Source organism: Idiotropiscis lumnitzeri, chromosome 2 (assembly GCF_059441095.1).
Source record: "Idiotropiscis lumnitzeri isolate Australia: NSW breed Sydney's pygmy pipehorse chromosome 2, RoL_Ilum_1.0, whole genome shotgun sequence".
NCBI classification, from domain to species: Eukaryota; Metazoa; Chordata; class Actinopteri; order Syngnathiformes; family Syngnathidae; genus Idiotropiscis; species Idiotropiscis lumnitzeri.
The window spans coordinates 9,299,745-9,318,980 of NC_142392.1; the positions used below are offsets into that span (position 1 = coordinate 9,299,745).

The following is a 19,236-nucleotide window of genomic DNA, read 5'->3' on the forward strand; positions in this document are numbered from 1 at the left end:
GAGACGCGGGTGCCGGCCAAACAGGAGGTAATGGGGAGAGAAGCCTGTTGCCTCATGTCTGGTGCAGTTGTCTGTATGCACAACCAGAGCTAAGTGCTGTTTCCAGTTACTCGTGTCTTTTTCCTCCAATGTTCTCAACATCTGCAGCAAAGTTCTGTTGAACCTCTCAGCTGGGTTGTCCTGAGGGTGATATGGGGTTGTCCTTGAGTGAGTAACTCCAGCCAGACGTCCCAGAGTCCTGAACAGGTCCTTTTCAAATTCACGGCCTTGGTCGTGATGCAACCGGGCTGGGTAACCAAATAGTGGTATAAAGTCATAAAATATTTTCTCAGCCGCTGATTTGCCAGACTTATTTTTTGTTGCACAAACTTGGGCAAACCTGGTAAAGTGGTCTATCACAACTAATTTTTATTCATAGCCACCCTTGCTGGGTTCCAAATGCATGTAGTCTATTGAAACAAGTTCTAGTGGTGCTTAGGTGGTAATGCTCCCCATTGGTGTTCTGACGTGTGTTACAGGTTTCTTCTGTTGGCACTTCAATGGCACTTCCTGGTCACATACAGCTCTATTTCCTTCTTCATGAATGGCCAATTGAAGCGGTCTCGCGCAAGGTGGATGACCCTCTCTGCTCCAACGTGGCCCATGTCATCATGGAGATGTTTTAGTACTATAGAGTGATATTGTGATGGTAAGAGGAGCTGTTGTGGCTGACCAGTGAACCGGTACAACAATTGATCTTTTATGTGGTGCTTTCCCCACTCATGCATCTGCCTGCTCACTGCGCCACTAGCTCCCTTTCTGTCCTGATCGGTTAATTCTGTCTATGTTTCTTTCAATCGGACCAACTCACCTATGGCAGGATCGGCTCTTTGCGATGCAACTAGTTCACTGTGACTAATGGTGAGTGGTGACACCTTCATATAGACTTCTGAGCCTGAAGTCAGATTTAGTGCGGCAACATAGGCAACATCTTGCTTTCTTGCACTCTCAGAGCCTTCCCATGTAGCTTGGATGGTTTCTCTCGTGAGCTCCTCAGTGCATTCCCTGACATAGGAGTCGATGTTAAGCGGGATACGAGAGAGGGCGTCTGCATCCATATTCACTTTTCCCGGCCTGTACTTTACTTCAAATCGGAAGTCTGCCAGCTCACCCACCCACCTATGGCCCACTCCATTCAATTCAGCTGTTCCATTTATATATGTGAGGGGATTATTGTTGGTATATACCGTGAAATGTGGTGCATAAAACAAATAATCCCGAAACATGTCTCACGTTGCCCACTTTAGAGCAAGGCACTCTAGGTTCCCAGAGTGTAAATTGTAATTTTTCTCAGCGGGAGACAGAGTTCTTGATGCATAAGCTATCACCCTTAGGTTTCCATGCTGTCGCTGATAGAACACGGCACCAAGTCCATTCTCAGAGGCATCAGTGTGAAGCACAAAGGGTAGTTCAAAGTCTGGACTGCACTTCATCTCCTATGACTGCTGTTACACTGAGATCTTCTTCCAAGAGCTCACAAAGAGGGAAAATATCTTGTCCCGGTAAATATTTTTCCTTCCAAGCACGGTCGACAATGCTGACAGTGGCTCCAGTATCTAATAGAGCAGTTATAGCGTGACCGTTCATACTACATTTTAAGAGGGATTTTCGCCCGATTAGTGGGGCTAACTTTTGAGGAGTTTGGTGTGTCTGTCTAGCTGTGGCACTCATGTCCCATTTTTCTGCTGCAACACCTACATCAGGGGTGCTCACACTTTTTCAGCATGCGAGCTACTTTCAAAATGACAGAGTCAAAATGATCTACCCACTACAAAAATGCAAAACATCTATTTATTTTCAAATGTATTAAGGATTATTTGTACGTACAATGTATGTTGATGTACCTTACATAACCAAATGAGCCAATATTGCAAAACACACATAATTAACTATGAACATTTTTTAAATTAACTGAGTTTACTTTGATGACTTGCACTGAATTGAATCAGCCAGGGATGCATAGTCCGGACAGTAGCTGCTGATAGCCAGCCTCAAACACACTTCCAAATGTTCATCAGTCATGGTGGAACGGTATTTGGACTTAATGATCTTCATGTAAGAAAAGGCTGACTCACATAAATAAGTGGAGCCGAATAATGCAGTCAAAGAGATAGCACATTTCCTCATGTTAGGGTACTTTTCCTCCGTGAGTAAGTTCCAGAACTGTCCATGAGCTCTCGACTTCAGTTCAATGTCGGTTTGTAGAGTCAAAATCTCATCTTCCACTCCAGAAGAGTTCATGTGAAACAGTGATACAATGTTTGATGCGAGTGAATCAACCTCAACATCTTCCTGAAAAGGATAGCACATGAATGTAGCGACTGGCTCAAGCAAAGAAAAGTCTTGAAAGCGTTTGTTAAATTCTGACAGACAACCGGTGATCTGCTCCGTGTAGCGTGCACTGTCAAGTTGCTCACAGGCCTTCCCTTGCGTCTCCAACTCTGACGCCAGGTTCTGGAAATTTGCCAAATCATGGTGCTGCAGCTTTGTGGAGAAATGTTGCATCTTTCGTTTGAAAGCGTGAACTGAGCTGATCATATTGGTCACTGTTTTGTCTTTTCCTTGCAGCTCAAGATTAAGGTCATTCAACAAGTTTGTCAGATCGGTTAAAAATGCCAAGTCTAACAGCCACTGGCCGTCATTTAGCTGCTTGTATTCTGCATGTCCAGATACACGGAAAAACTCCTTAATCTCCGGACAGAGCTCTCGAAATCTTTTGAGGAATTTCCCACGACTAAGCCATCTCACGTCAGTATGTAGCAACAACTCAGAGTGGTCGCAGCCAGCCTTCTCCAGATGTGCACGGAATAACCGTCTTTGAAGAGATCTGGCTCAAATAGAACATGCGATCTTCGTTGCCACATCCATGATCTCTTTCAGGTTAAGCATTTTAGCGCATAGCGCTTGTTGGTGGATAATGCAATGGTAATTCAAGAAGTCTGGGAACGCATCATCCTGCCTGCACTTGGCAATAAATCCATTCACACGCCCAACCATTGCAGGTGCTCCATCTGAGGTGATAGACACCAATTTGTACATTGGGAGCTCAGTTTTCTCGATAAAGTTTTTAAACGTCTGAAATATGTCCTCTCCTCGCGTCTGTTCTTTCATGGGAAGTACTGTTCATAGCTCCTCTTTTGCAGTGATATCACTTAACACCATGCGAATGAAAACGCACATCTGGGCTGTGTCACTCACATCCGTAGATTCGTCCAACTGCAGTGAGAAAAATTCACAATTTCTGATGTCCGTCCACATTTGCTGGGTTAAATCCTCGGCCATGGCATCACAGCGACGTGTAACTGTATGTCTTGACAACTGCAGAGCTTTGATTGAAGATAATATCTCTGCCTTATTTTTAAAGTCCCGGAACAATGAGTCAGCTGCTTCAACGAATGCCTCTTTTACCATCTCTCCGTCTTGGAAGGACTTCTTGTTTTTAACAATGGCGTGACACACCCGGAACGATGCTTCGGTGGCCGCCTTCGCTTTTGAAGTATGTTGTGTGAAAAATGACTGCTGTCTTGTCAACTGGGATTTTAGTTCATTCACCTTTCTCTTTCTTAGCTCGCTTTTCGGCGGGAAGTCGTTTTCGTATCTTTCTTGAACAGTCCGAAAATGCCGCTCCACATTTCCCTTCTTTGGTACTGCGATGATAGAATGGCATATGAGGCAAACGCACTTCGAAAATGACATTGTGAAAAAAAAGTCCACCTCCCATTCCGTATGGAAGTGATATGTTTTTGCCTTTTTACTTGGTCCAGCTCCTTCACTCATTTTAGTGACCATAAACTTTAGCGAGGGCTTAAAATCTGACACAATTCGCCGACTAGCTTAGCACTTTGCGTCGTTGTTTACGCATGAGCGGTGACCTAAAGGTCAAAATTCAGTTGTTATCTGACTGGTTGTCCTGTATGTCAATCAAGTAACGGGGATGGATGATAGGCTGACATCGTAAGTTCTGCTGCACTTAGAGCCGTTGTTTGATTTGATTGGTCAACAGAATGGCAACATTCAGTTGTCATCTGAATGGCTGCCTTGTATATTAATCAAGTGACGGCATTGATGCTAGGATGATATTTTTTTAATGTCACGCCGCGATCGACCAGTACCACCTCCGCGATCGACCGGTAGATCGCGATCGACTTAATGAGCACCCCTGATCTAGACAGTGGCATCCTCACAGGCATTGCCCCGAGAAACAATTTTCCAACGTATACATTTCGTTGTGCCGATAATCACCACAATCCAGCAGTGTTGGTTCGCAATAATGTCCGAATGATATCCAGCTAATATGGCACAATGTTAGAATTTGGCTTTGCAAGATGGGCAAATTATTCCTGAATTAAAGAAAATGTAGTTCACCGAGTTCAAATATCTAACTGTTTAGAGATTATAAATTAAGCCCTGAGCTAATGCTCCAATTTTGACCGTTTTTTGGCAAATCTTCAAAGCTAGCCAAATGAAATAGCAACCATTTATGATAAAAATAAAAAATAAAATAAAAATCCCAAACCTAGAATTACGCAGATACCAAATTAAACCATTTTTTACGGGAAGAATAGGTGCTCTCCAAGACGTAGACAGCTCCAAGACCGCTGCAGTCTTCACCTCCTCTTGTCTCCCGAATGCCTCCCTCCACCTCCAGGCTGTGCCAACTCTGATTCTGTCAACTGGGCGAGGGTGTAGAGACAGTAAAACAATTGGGGGAGCTGTGGAGCAGAGCCCAAAATCAGTCGGGCCCCGTGTCCACAACCCATCCGGCAGAGACGCACACAGAGCTACCTCTCCCGAGTGACCCGTCTCGTGAAATTTTGAAATTTAGTCACGTTCCCAAAACCGAAGAATTTGTAGTGGGTGCTGAAGTATGATACCCTGTTAGTGACGCGGAGTATTCAACATTTGTAATAGACGTCTGAACCCAGCCAACCGCCTCTACACACCGCTTTACCATGGGGCCTAGATCTTTAGTATGAAGACGCGCATCAATAGTCAATGTGATTTGTGGCTCAGCGAAAGTAAACAATTCATACCATTTCTGCTGCTCAGGGACAAGGCACGCATGCGAGGCAACGCCGGTAGACATAACACATATATAATCCTAATGCAAGATGAACTCCTGACTAAATTTGGATGAATGCATTTTGATAAACCAAATCATGTGTGCGATCATATGTACAGTGTACAATGTACTTGGTCAATTGGTGAATGGGTGGAGGTTGGATCAGGAACAGGGCATACCCACCGCGGGAGGATGGAGAACCAGGTTTCAGAGCTGCCCTCAGATGTTTCAGTTCAGCCAGTGGAATGGAGGAGAGCACCACATATGCGCCCCCCAACAGATGTGCACAGTCAAGTTCAGTCCCATCCGGAAATGCCACTCGAATTCCAGTGTTCGTTCAGTCAATGGCAGTGACTCAGGCAATCTCGAGAGTCCACAAGGAGGATAGTGTTGTTACTCACTGGGAGATGCGGAAAGAGCTCACAGCGCGTGGAATATTTCACCCCAGTATCAAGCACCATCGAAAACTTGTCCATCCACCGTCCCCTGAATGCAGGGACCTGCCAGTCCTCGAACGCTAAAGCTCCGCGGCTCCCTGTCATGGAATGGGGTACCAGCGGGTTGGTGTCAAGAGTGCGTTGGGAGTGGGTAACGGTGGCGCCCCCTGCGCTGGTTGAGCTCTGGGCGACAGGAATGGCACCGGACCAGAGGATGGCACATTCCAGAAAGTGGCTCGGCTTGGACAGCTCATCACCCAGTGACCCCGCAGCAAGAGCACACGCCACTCACAACCCCCGTCTATAACCACCCCTACCTCTGTTACTGCAATCCCGACCTCGTTGACCGGCCGGGTACGGACAGCCAGTCTGCTGTGGTGCCGCGTCAACCGAACCTTGCCTAGGAGCAGCAGAAGCGGAAGGCGCAGGTGCAATGGGAGCTGCATGCATTAGCTGCCCCACCCCTTTTTTTCATTTTTTTTATTTTATAATTTTTAGCCCTCTTGGCCACCTGAACCTGCAAGTACAACAATTTTTAGTAACGCTCCTTAATCCAATCCCACATTTTCCTTTTCTGATGTCGTGCAAAATGATGTAAAAAAAAAATGTATTGATGGACTGTTTCACATGATGTCCGTAACCGGAAGGACACGCCCTAAGGACGGCCAACTGGAACAGCTGCGGAATGACGACATTATTGGATGGGTCACTGCCGGAAGTCTCACTCCATTCACGTCTCGCCCTGGCCACATAGACCAGGCCTGTCTCCTCCGCTCCCCACCTGAAAGACACAGCAACATCATGCTGCTCTGTAGGTCTGGCCTCGGCCTCAAGTAAGGACAGTTCCTGACATCATTCACTTGATGCTTGAATTTGATTAGTCCAATCTGTCTCCAATAACAATTTGAAAATCAGTACTTGGGAGTGCAATCGGGATCCAGGTTGATCAGACCTGTCCGCCCATTGCATCCTACGTGCTGTTCGGGCTTACTGGTGCCCTCAATCAGGTTTCTTTCCTGAGGCCCGTCCCTTAAACATTCACTCAAACCACTTAGACATACAAACACTTTTTCTGTCACACTTTCATTCACCAAAAAGATACTTTCCAATTCCACACAGAGACCCCTCCCTCGGCGCTAATTTAGCCTCAATTTAGCCAGCATATGCCAAAGTTTACCACTGTGTGTTTGTGGATTTTCCCATTCAGTCTCCGTGAAATCGTTTCTCCTGTTCCTCCTGGACGTGGCTGACGATCCTGCACCTGTGACGTCAAACAGCTCATAGATGTGGACGTTAGCATTCTGGTAATTATGGAATGCTGTCTTGTCCCTTAAAAGTCGTCATGTCAGGGCTGGTGTCGCATAGTCATAAAACATCTGTCGTCCACCTTTGTTACATTTGATACACATCAGTTAATAAATCAGCTGCCGAACTATTTAATCCAACTTTATACTTGGCAAACCTCTCATCAATTGCTAGACATCTCCTGTTCTAAAGATTTTCTTTAAACATGATCAGAAAATGTTTCAATTAAAACCTGTCCCAAAAACCTAATCCTTTTGTGTCATGGTCCGTTTTGTCCTGTCATGTTTTTGTTTTGTGTTTGCCCAGCTGGAGTGGGGGCATTTCCTTCCAGCACTTGTTCCTGTTCATGTCATCATGGCTGGAGAGATGCGCCCACCAGCCACGCACCTGTCACTCGTCAAGTCATTGATTACTGCACTATTTAAACACTCCACGCTGACTACTCAGCGTCGGAATATTCCTCTTGCTCATGCTCATGTCCCACGTTGTGAATTCTAGACACCTTGTTATTGAATTCCGTGTACCTTGTTCCCGTTCATTGTTTGTGTTTCCGTTTTCATTTATTGACCTTCTGCGGTAAGCGATTTTTGTTCATTTTGTTCCTTGCCTTTTGCAAGCCTTTTTCGTTCCCGTCGTTATTCCCCTGGTGTCAGTTTTTCCACCAGCGTCTTTCGTTGCACTTTGTCGGTATTGCGTATGATTATATATCTTATATATCTTGTCCGCACCCCAGCCACGCCTCCCCATCTCCAACCCTCACAAACAGCTTCCGTCCATTGGCCACGCGACCCCCATCTTTCCAACCTCATATCTGCAACTCCCCCTGCTCATCCAACTGCTCCCACCACTTTCCCCACACTCTTCACCCTGCTTGCTTTGACTTTTTTCTTTCAATTTCCTAATCAACTCAGAGTTTCCAATGGTCACATTTTGTACGTCCGCAAGACACATGCTCAATGAAGCCTTTGTGTTTCGGTTTCATATACTTTTTATCTCAAGTAATTTCATCGCCAATCCTCTCCCGTAATTTAATTGCTAATCAACCCCTGAAATTTTTATACCAATCATAATTTTACACTCCCACCATTTCCCCATTTTTAATCAACTACGACTCAAGCAGTGTGGAACTCTCATCGGAGCAAGGTCCATCCTATCACAGATTTTTCCGTGTTTTGGATTCTCCTCTCTGTACTACCAAAATATCCACAACTTCATTATTTATTCACTCCAACCAATCAGGCAGTTTTATCTTATCACCGTTAGGTTTCCCCCTGTTCTGCTTCAGGGTTGCATTCACTCACACGATCGCTTGAACTTTCACACGATACATTGTATGCACCACACGTTACTTTAAGCATGTTTTGTTGTGCGTGTGGGACGCAAACCCCACTCTCTCCTTTTTATCATCACTCACCAGACATTAACACTCTACTTTCTCTTACACACCCTAACATTAAACCAATTGAGTATCATAAGACATAGACCCGGGAATTATAAACATGAGACACAACAACCCAGTAGAACGCAGCACAGCAAGGGCCATGAATTGCCACGGGACACACACAACGTATAGACAATTGCACAACAAATACATGTCACAATTAACACACAGACAACAGCACAAACACAGAACAGAGCAAGTGAACCACATTGGAACACCCCAAAAGCAAGAAACTGCCAACAATATTTGAAAACCTTAAAATCTATTCTATATTCCAGCAACCGGAACGCTCCACGCCTCGGTCAACCACGTATACCGTGACTGCGGTTGCAGTGCGACCATCAGCTCATCAGCTGTGCACTTCCCTCCACCGTGTATGCCTCTGCAGCGACAGATAATGGCGGTCCGAAAGTTCGAATCTTTCCCAGCCTCAGTCCACTTACATACTATACTATACTTACTATACTGAGCGTCACTTTATTGGGATCGCCGTGCACACGTTCTGCTAGTCAGCTGTGCATCCCCTTCTTCGACTGCCGGAGCAGGAGTCCCCCTTTTTGACTCCGGGTGCTAATTTCTGTTGCCGGCCGACAACAGTAGCCCCCTACTTATTTCACCTGCGTACGCTTCCAATATTACGAGTAATCAATGCGCAATCTACATTCTATACAAAGCATGCAACCATTCCTGAAGTCCAGAAACAATATATCCAGAAACACTGACAAAATTTAACGGTCTAATAATCGGCCACATCTTTCCACTCTACAATACAGTGGAACCTCGGTTCTCGACCATAATCCGTTCCTGAACCCTGTTCGAAAAGCGAATTGTTCGAACACCGAAACCATTTCTTTTCTGCTTGCACTGACTTTCTTTGGAGGCATGATTAGGGCCTAAAACGCGAGAGCAAAACGCAGCACGTCCGCACGCGACAACAGTTGGTCACGAAGAGAACAAGAGAGCGATCTACACCCGTACGCCGCTCAGCATCCCGCCTTCGCATACGCACTCACGCGTCATACCGGCGTTCGAACTCCGATGTTTGTTCGAACTGCGAAGCAAGAATTTCTCTATTTTTTTGTTCGAACTCCGATTAGTTCGACCTCAGAGTCGTTCGAGGAACCGAGGTTCCACTGTTTAACAAATCAGGAGACTTTGAATAAACAGGCTCTCCCCTACCTTTGTTCTGATTGTCCATGCCTGGAATATTGTAGAGTGTGAAGAACAAGCCGCAAGGACTCCCTCCTTGAGAAAATCACGTCGGGGTCACCAAAACTGTTGGAGATGAGCCACCGAGAAAACGAGAACTATTTCGTAAATGAACCTGAAAAGCCAAACTTACTCCAATGCGTGTTCGTTTTTTGTACTCAAGAAGAAAAGGGCCAAATAAAGACTCAACAACAGCTGATTAGGGTTGCGATATTTTAGTTTCTTCGATTTCTGGAGTTCAGGAAATAGTATCTGGGCGGCTTTTTCTTAATCTGACGAGAAACTGTACTCGGACGGGCCCAATCGAAAAATGTTGCGCTGATCTCAGCCCAGCCTCACATTTTATAGGAGGTTTTCTGTGTCAAGGGTCATGTAGGTTGAATCGGTCGTCCTTGCTCCTTCCCCCGGTCCACGTTCCACGTCCAAGGCTGACCTTCTCAGGCAGGCGGCAGTCTCTCCGTCTCTCCTGCTCACATTCCCCTGTAATCTCGTCAGTGTACAGATTGTGTGGTCTATGTTTTCACAGATCAAATTGTTTTCCGTTTTTGGGTGTTCCTGATCGCATCCCTGTGTGTTTGTATCTTCTATGGCCTATGTGGAAAATGTGTTTTGTCGTATTTGTCCATGAAGTGCTATCTGGGGTGTCATCAGTTTGACCTGAGCAGACTGAATCTGTTTATTCTGAATGAGAGTGTGGGTCATGAAAATACTATGTGTGCAAGTTTGAGGTCTTACATTTAAACGAAGTCATAAATTTAGCATATGAATGCATCAGTAAACACCATGACTACAATCCCAGTCAATCTTATCTATGCACTGCACTTCTACTTTAATTTGATAAATGCTTTTTGTTCAATCAATGTTGAACATATTCAGTAAATATGAACCTGCAAAATTAAATAATTGACCTTCTGTCCCATAAGTGTTTAAAATAATGCCAGCAATCGTAATACAATCATTCACTATTAATTCCATAAATCCGACAATAAAGCATAACTTTAACTCTATTGATGAAAGTAAAGTTTCATTTAGGCCATCAAGTAACTCAGTGGTGGGCCTTCAAGGCCTTCTCGGCTGGCCAAACAATCAATAAAAAAAATGATCATAATCTTCACATTGATGTCATATTATAGCTGAGCGCTGTATTTTTAGGTGAGGGTTTTGAATCCAATCGGAATTCCGCTCGCTCGTGTTGCTGGGCAGGTTTCACAAAACCAGGAGCGCGCATTATGCATTCCGAGGCCTTAAGACGCAATTGTGCGAGCATCTCTTCTGTCAAAGTCAATGAGCTTTCATATTTGTTAGACGGTTGCGATAGCCAATCAGATCACGAGTTGGTTACAGTGAGCCTTTTCGCTGGCCTTATGCTGAGGGTGATGAACGCGTTTTGTGATTGGATACTCACTCGTGAGGGGGCGGCGCTATGCCGAATCAACACACCCGAAAGTCGTAATTGGCGGCCCTTCGAAAATCTAAAATATATTCTTTTTTTTTTTAACCACAATGGCCGAAGGAGGGAAAAGTGTGGATTTAATTTCAGATCCACTTGCAAGGACATTTTCAAGTCGGACCTTTCAAGATAAGCTATATCGTCCAACACTCACTCAGTGGTGCGTAAGTGTGTTTCTGGATATTATTTGTCCAGCCGTGGTGTCATAAATGGTGGTATTTTAATGGGGATTTATTCAAGTAGGACGAAGTAGGACTTCTTTGAAGGCACAGGTATGAAATGCACTGAAGTAACTTAAAAATTAAAAGTAAAAAAAAAAATTGTTTGTTTAAGAATGTGCAAGAAAGAAAAATGTTGACAAATGTTGAAAATAATATTTTCCAGGAGGTATTTATTTCTTTGTTGTTTATTCATTCAATTCTATACTTATTTCAATATTTGAGTATTATTTTTCTTTCAATATGTAGTATATTTTGTCTTTGAAGTGTGGGTCCTTGCTGCCTTCCGGAGAGGCAGCCGAGCAAGGCTGGATTGGTGATGGAAAAGAACAAAAGAAAGAAGAAAGATTTTCTTCTCGTCACATGCTGATGTCAAAAGAAGTCTCCCCAAAAACGTGCAAGCCCCCTCTCAGACATTCCCTTCTTATAGGGAATGCCCAAATAGGACATAAATATCTAATTTTCCCTTGTTGCATATGCATTCCCATCCCGCTAGTCTTCGGGATTTCCCTCCAAAAGTCCCCCAGAGGGAGAGCAGATGCGTCTCCCCGTTGATACGACCAGTCTACTCGTGACCACCTTAAATTACTCTCATACTCTGGAAGGTCACCGACCTGGCGAGAGAATTGCCCCCACCATAAACAATGCTCAGGCCTATTTTCTCTCAGGGCAGTATCTAGTTACATCGGAACTTCAGAACCAAGACTGGTCACTTCTGTGAGCTCCAGTCCCTTCATAGTTTCATAAAGAGAATTACTTCCTATATCTATATTAGGCCATTTAAAAATATACGACTTTTTTTTAATTCATTTCAATGTATATTTAAGCTTGCTTATGTAATACTACAATATTTATTCAATTATTTTAATGTGGAATTATATCAATATTAATTTAAACCTTTTTATTTCACACTTGAATATTTCTTAACATATTTGTTCATTTGAATATGTATGCAATTGAAATCATTCCACCCATCCAGCCATTTTCTGCTGCTAATCCGGGGTCGGGTTATTGAAATAATTTAAAACAAGTATTTTTTATATTTCAATATTTATTTCAAGATTAACTCTTCTAAATGTGTTCAATATTTATAAAATGTTTCTATATTTCTTATTAATTGCAGTCTGTATGTCTGTGCTAATTTTACATTTCAATATTTCCCGATTTCATTATATAAGCAATCCAAAGTATAAAAAATATAATATAGCATGAAAAAAGTATTTTGTATATTTGACAAAATTATAGTTTTTCCAAAGTGAGATTCTGCTTCGCAACAAACCCCAAACGCTTGATAGAGCTCAACCTATAAAGAGAAACTGAGACTGCTTGCGTTTCTCTTTCTTGTTCTTTTTATAGTTCAACTTCTACATCTGTTTTTCACCTTTTCACACAGCGTAATGAAGGCCAGTTGAACAAGTGATTTTATTGATGATTGTCAAAGGCACCGATTTCATAAGCACCGTTTCTTCTCACACCTTTTCCATTAGGTATGATTAAAAAGACAACTGAAAAGCATAATGTTAAAAAATTTTATTCCAGGCAAAGGCAATAAATTTTATTTACATGTTTGATGTAAACACCAAAACAAATCATCAACACTCAGACACAATGCACTGATCACATTGGCCTTGTGTCAATAAAAGAGCTTTGCAAAATTCAATTTCATCATATTTTATTGAAAATCACATTTACATCTTACCACAAAGAGTCGGATCTTTCATTTTTTTTTTCTTTTTTTAATCTTCAAGGATCGCTGCAATTCTCGCCAGCACAATTGTGAATCTTCGCATGCTGTTTAGTGGCGAATTTTTTAGCACAAACGCTGCAACTGAATGGCTTGTCTCCACTGTTTGTTCTTGTGTGGTTTCGTAAATGCGACTTTTGAGAGAAACTCTTGGCACAAACTGAGCAGGAAAAAGGGTTTTCTCCAGTGTGTGTTCTTGTGTGAACTGTTAAAATTGACTTTACATTAAAGCTTTTGCCACAAACTGAGCAGGAAAAAGGTTTTTCACCACTGTGTGTTCTTGTGTGTTCTGTTAAATATGTCTTTTTCGAGAAGCATTTTTCACAAACTGAGCAGGAAAAAGGTTTTTCACCACTGTGTGTTCTTGTGTGTTCTGTTAAATATGTCTTTTTCGAGAAGCTTTTGCCACAAACTGAGCAGGAAAAAGGTTTTTCTCCAGTGTGTGTTCTTGTGTGGATTGTTAAATGCGACTTACGCAGGAAGCTTTTGCCACAAAACGAGCAAGAAAAAGGTTTTTCACCACTGTGTGTTCTTGTGTGGCGTGTTAAATTAGACTTGTCAGAGAAACTCTTGCCACAAACTGAGCATGAAAAAGGTTTTTCTCCACTGTGCTTTCTTGTGTGATATGTTAAACCTGCCTTTTGAAAGAAGCATTTTCCACAAACAGAGCAAGAAAATGGTTTTTCACCACTGTGTGTTCTTGTGTGGCTTGTTAAATTAGACTTGTCAGAGTAACTCTTGCCACAAACTGAGCATGAAAAAGGTTTTTCTCCACTGTGTGTTCTTGTGTGGATTGTTCAATGAAACTTTCGAGAGAAGCGTTTGCCACAAACCGAGCAAGAAAATGGTTTTTCTCCACTGTGCTTTCTTGTGTGATATGTTAAACCTGCCTTTTGAAAGAAGCATTTTCCACAAACAGAGCAAGAAAATGGTTTTTCACCACTGTGTGTTCTTGTGTGGCTTGTTAAATTAGACTTGTCAGAGTAACTCTTGCCACAAACTGAGCATGAAAAAGGTTTTTCTCCACTGTGTGTTCTTGTGTGGATTGTTCAATGAAACTTTCGAGAGAAGCGTTTGCCACAAACCGAGCAAGAAAATGGTTTTTCTCCACTGTGTGTTCTTGTGCCCAGTTTTAAAGACAGCTTTGAAGTTAATGAGTCAGTGTGACATGCCCTTTCACCTTTAGCTTGCCCATTATCATCATCATCGTCATGAGCGTCTGATAATGTGTCCTCATTATGTGCTGGCCCCCAGTGGTCTTCATCACCTTCTGTTGTCACATGATGACTTGAGCTGCTGCTTGGAGGCTCCGCCCCTCTCTTGTCCTCACTCTGATCCTTGTTTTCATCGTCAGTCTTTATATGGACAACGTTCACTGGTGACTTGTTGATCTCCTCCTCCTCCTCCTTTTTGATGTGAGTCCAGTCTGGCTCCTCTATCACAGAAAGGAGATCGTTTTCACTGACGTCTGCAGGACACAAAAAGACAAATTTGGTTTGGCCAAGTCAAACCTCAGGCGGCGACTTTGTCTTATATTGTTTCTACCCTGCTACCTTGACTTGTGCCTGCCGAACATGAATCAATGCGTGCGACCCCGATTTGGACCGGACCATGGGGGCATTTCAGAAAATTACGTCCTACGATGTAAACCTCCCTTTAGCACAGACATGTCCAAAGTCCGGCCCGGGGTCAAACTTCATCTGGCCCGCAGTCTCTGTAATAAAATTAATACATTCTGGCCCGCACATATACAGTGCTTAGTTCGCTCTCTTCTTAATTGCTGTTCCTAATTTACCCACTAGAGGCAGTACCACTCTGCGACATCACCCCGGGTGACCTTTACCCCCAATTTCTAAAATGGCGACAAGAAACAAAAAAAGGAAAGTTGACTGAGAGCAATATCAGTGCGCAAACAAAGTACGCATTAGATATGAAGTCTTTGGCTGAAGAGTTCACACGACGCTTTCGGGATTTTGCAGCTATTGAGGAGGATATCTCTCTTTTTTCATCACCTTTCTCCGTGGACACAGACAATGTTCCAGCCCAGCTGGAGCTCATTGAGCTGCAGTGTGACGCCGAGAGCCGCAGTCGGCACCGGCAACTTTCTCTCGACAACTTTTACCGACAGATGGATAAAGGCAGGTTTCGAGAGATTCGAGAGTTTGCTAGGAAAATGCTGAGCTTGTTTGGGTCGACGTATTTGTGTGAAAAGACATTCTCTGTACAAAAGACTCATATTTCCTTATTTTATGCAGGCAGTGTTCGGGCAGCTAGGCGGGGTCCTTCATCGCTCCGGCGCCGCGGTCGAGAGAGAGAGAGAGAGGGGGGGGGACAGGGCGAGAGCGCGACCAGTCGGAGCAGTTACGGCGAAGTTAAAGTGTGCCGCCGATAGAAGTTCGTGATTTGATCCGTGTGTTTTCCTCTGAGCTGAAAATGTGCCAATCTCGAGTGTGCGTTCATGTGAGGTGAGTCGCGTTGCCTTTCAGTGTTTATCTTTCTTCTGACGGCGAAGCTTAAGACTTCCTCCTGCTACCAACGAGTGAATGCGGTTAGCATTAGCTGGCGCTACGTTGTATGCTCGCGTATGTTATTTCGGCTTGTTTACCTGCTTGATGTCAAATGGATAAGCATATTTAACTTTCTATGTGTAGTTGCTTATTTTGGTTTATTTCTCCCTGTTTAGAGACCACACATACACATCTCCAGGCCATATATAATCCTTATTGCCAGCCCTGTTTGACATATTTCCATAACTACGGACACCCAAACACACAAGACTCATCCAGCCACTCGACGCTTCACCTAGTGGCCTCCACGGCAGGAAACCAAACCAAAAGGACACATTGTAATGGACTTTAATGGACACTGTTGTGAATTTGGATGTTAATTGCCAAACTGTTGGATAAATTGCTTAAAGCAGCCACCTGCCTCCTCCTTATTCCGCCATCCTGCACCATTTGCCCTTCCAAACAACCCGGCCGCGAAGTGGCGCTCTGGCCGGCGCCCCAGGCTCCGGTAAGATAAAAAAATCTGAACCACCCGATTAACAGTCAAGACTGACACACACTGCTATCGACATAGCCTCCACAACATTGATGTTCGAGGGCGATGGTATACTATCCGGCTCGAAGGACCATCATAACCCTAACCGCCCCACTTTGACACTGAACGGACCAAAGCAGTCAACTCCGGTGGAGTAGAACGCCGGTTTGTGGAGACGAAGCCGGGCTGCTGGCAGGTCAGCCATTTTGGGCACAGTCGGTTTGGCTCGCCAAAGTCGGCATTCTACACAGGTTCTCTGAAAGCGACGGATGGCTTCTCTGCCTCGCAGGATCCAGTACGTGCGGCGAATCTCAGCAAAGACACGTTCTGGGCCCGCGTGTTTCAAGCGACAGTCAAAGTCCTGGATGAGAAGGCGGGTCACGGGATGTGATGGGTCAAGCACCAATGGGTGTTGGTTATCGTAGGCCAGATCCTCCGCACGTCGTAGGCGACCACCAACTCGGATGAGCTCTATCGTGTGATCGAACTCTGGAGACAGGTTAAGAAGACGACTACTGTGGGCGACAGGCTTACCTGCCTTGAGAAGGCGGAGTTCTTCAGGGAAGCTGTCTTGTTGGGCCCTCCTTAGAAGGAGTCTTTCATCTTGGCGGTAGACCTCAGCGCTGATGCACACGTTATCTGTGGCCGCCCCATGAAGCGTCTGGGCGATGGCTTGGACTCGATCCGCTTCCTGGTAAACTAATTAAAGAACTGTTTACGACCCTAGGACCGTCTGTTTTAAATATAATTAATCTATCGCTTACTACAGGTATAGTACCAGCAGCTTTTAGGACCGCCATTATCCGACCGTTACTTAAGCAACCAAACCTTGACCCAGAGAGTCTCAACAACTATAGGCCGGTTTCAAATCTTCCGTTTATTGCAAAAATTCTTGAAAAAGTCATAGCGCAACAACTTAATGAATATATGACTGCTAATAATCAATTTGAACCTTTCCAATCGGGTTTTAGAGCCGACCACTCTACTGAGGCGGCCCTTGCTAAAGTTACTAATGATCTTCTCATAGCTATGGACGCCGACACCTCATCAATATTACTCTTACTCGATCTTAGTGCCGCTTTTGATACCGTTGATCATAAGTCAAGTCAAGTCAAGTTTATTTTATTTGTAAAGCCCTTAATCACAGACAGTCTCAAAGGGCTTTACATAACCACAATCGACATCCCCGATCTTAACATATTAAAACGCCTTGAAACGTGTGTTGGCATTTCAGGTTCAGCGCTTTCTTGGTTTAATTCGTATCTGTCGGAGAGGACGCACCGTGTAATTCATGGCAAAGCGACTTCGGATCTTTGTAAGATCACATGTGGAGTTCCGCAGGGATCGGTACTTGGACCTCTATTGTTTAGCATCTACATGCTACCGCTTGGTGATATTATACGGAAATATAACATTAGTTTTCATTGTTATGCTGATGATACGCAATTATCCATGCCGTTGGATATAACAAATCCGCGCGATTGCTCTAAATTAGAGGCATGCCTTGCCGAAATTAAACAATGGATGTCTTGAAATTTTTTGCGTCTTAACTCAGATAAAACCGAGATGCTGATCATTGGACCAGCGCGTCATCTGTACCTTTTCAAAGACACCACTCTGTGTATCGATAAATGTAATATTACCCAGAAGGATTTAACAAAAAATCTCGGTGTTATATTTGACGCAACTATGTCATTTCAAATCCACATTAAAAATATTACTCGGACTGCGATTTTTCATCTGCGTAACATTGCTAAAATTCGCCCAATTCTATCAACGTGTGACGCGGAAATCTTAATCCATGCGTTTGTTACGTCTCGCCTCGACTATTGTAACGTTTTGCTCTCGGGTCTCCCCGTGTCTAGTATTAAAAGACTAGGACGAGAAAGTTTGATCATATTACCCCGATATTAGCCAATTTGCATTGGCTTCCGGTCCTCGGAAGTTGTGATTTTAAAGTTCTGCTACTTACTTTTAAAATATTGCACGGCTTAGCACCTTCCTATCTCGTTGACCTCGTGGTACCATATGTTCTGTCCCGAAACCTTCGCTCACAAAATGCTTGTCTTTTCGTGATCCCGCGAGCCAAAAAGAAGTCCGCAGGTTCTAGAGCGTTCTCTATTCGGGCACCAATGCTTTGGAATGCACTTCCCTCAGATATTAGAGGCGCCACTTCAGTACAAATGTTCAAAACACTATTAAAGACGCATTTATACTCTTGTGCATTTAGCTGAAATATTTGTTGGCATGTTTACTGCCGCTTTTTTTTCTTTCTTTTGTTTTCTTTTCTGCCCCCTTTTCCCCCGGCTGGGGGATTAGGTGACGGTGACCCACTAGGAAGTTTAAGGCATTGACCAACTGGGCATGCACCTGTTCCAGTGATGTCGTCTTCCTGCAGCGCGACATTTGATCAATTTATTTATATACTTTAGCATCTAATTTAATTATTTGTTGGCCTGTTTACTGCCGGTTCTTCTCTTTTCTGCCCCCTCCTTCCCCTGCTTGGGAATTAGGTGATGGGGACATGCTTTGAAGATTACGGCACTGACGAACCGGGAAGGGACCTGCTCTGCCGAAGTCGTCTTCATGCAGCGCCTTTTCTGATTTCCTTATATTTCAGCACTTCATTGAACTACTTGTTGGCCTGTTTGCTATTTCTGTTCTTTCTTTTCTGTTCCCAATTCCCCGAATTAGGTGATGGCGATTCACTTGGAAGTGGCTGTTCTGAATTTACACCAACTGACCGGTACAAGATCGAAGGCTCATCTTCGGATATGCTGCCATGGATATTACGGCCCTGAATGAGGACCCACTCCACTGAAGTCATCTTCCTGCAGCACTTCATTCAATTGACTCTTATATTATCTCATCTATTATTGCATAGCATCATTGTATGTGTCAAATGTTGCCCAGTTGGCATCCATTGCAGCCTGGTCATCCTGGAAGGGGGATTCCCCCATCTGTGGTCCCTTCTCAAGGTTTCTCACTTTTCCCCTAATGAGGTTTTGTGAGTTTTTCCCTTGCCCTCCTAGGGGTTAAGATCGGGGATGTCGATTGTGGCTATGTAAAGCCCTTTGAGACTGTCTGTGATTAAGGGCTATACAAATAAAATTGACTTGACTTGACTTGACTATTTTTGTATTTATTCAATTACTTCTTTTTGTATTTATTTAAATACTTCGACTTTTACCTGCTGGTACGCCGTCCGGTGTGCCCTGTGAATGTTATGATCCTCCAGCTCACGGGAAAAAAGGTGGTGATACAAAGATATTTATTATAATCACAATAT

At 43.9% G+C, this 19,236-nt stretch overlaps 1 long non-coding RNA gene across 1 annotated transcript in view; it reads left to right on the forward strand.

The window, feature by feature from the left end:
* The window catches only part of LOC148341616 (uncharacterized), a 287,045-nt gene extending 267,973 nt beyond the window's left edge, over positions 1-19,072 (forward strand). Inside the window, exon 2 of the long non-coding RNA XR_015840400.1 lies at positions 18,754-19,072. This is a non-coding gene — a long non-coding RNA (uncharacterized LOC148341616). The remainder of the gene's footprint in view (positions 1-18,753) is intronic.
* The last annotated feature ends 164 nt before the right edge of the window (positions 19,073-19,236 follow it).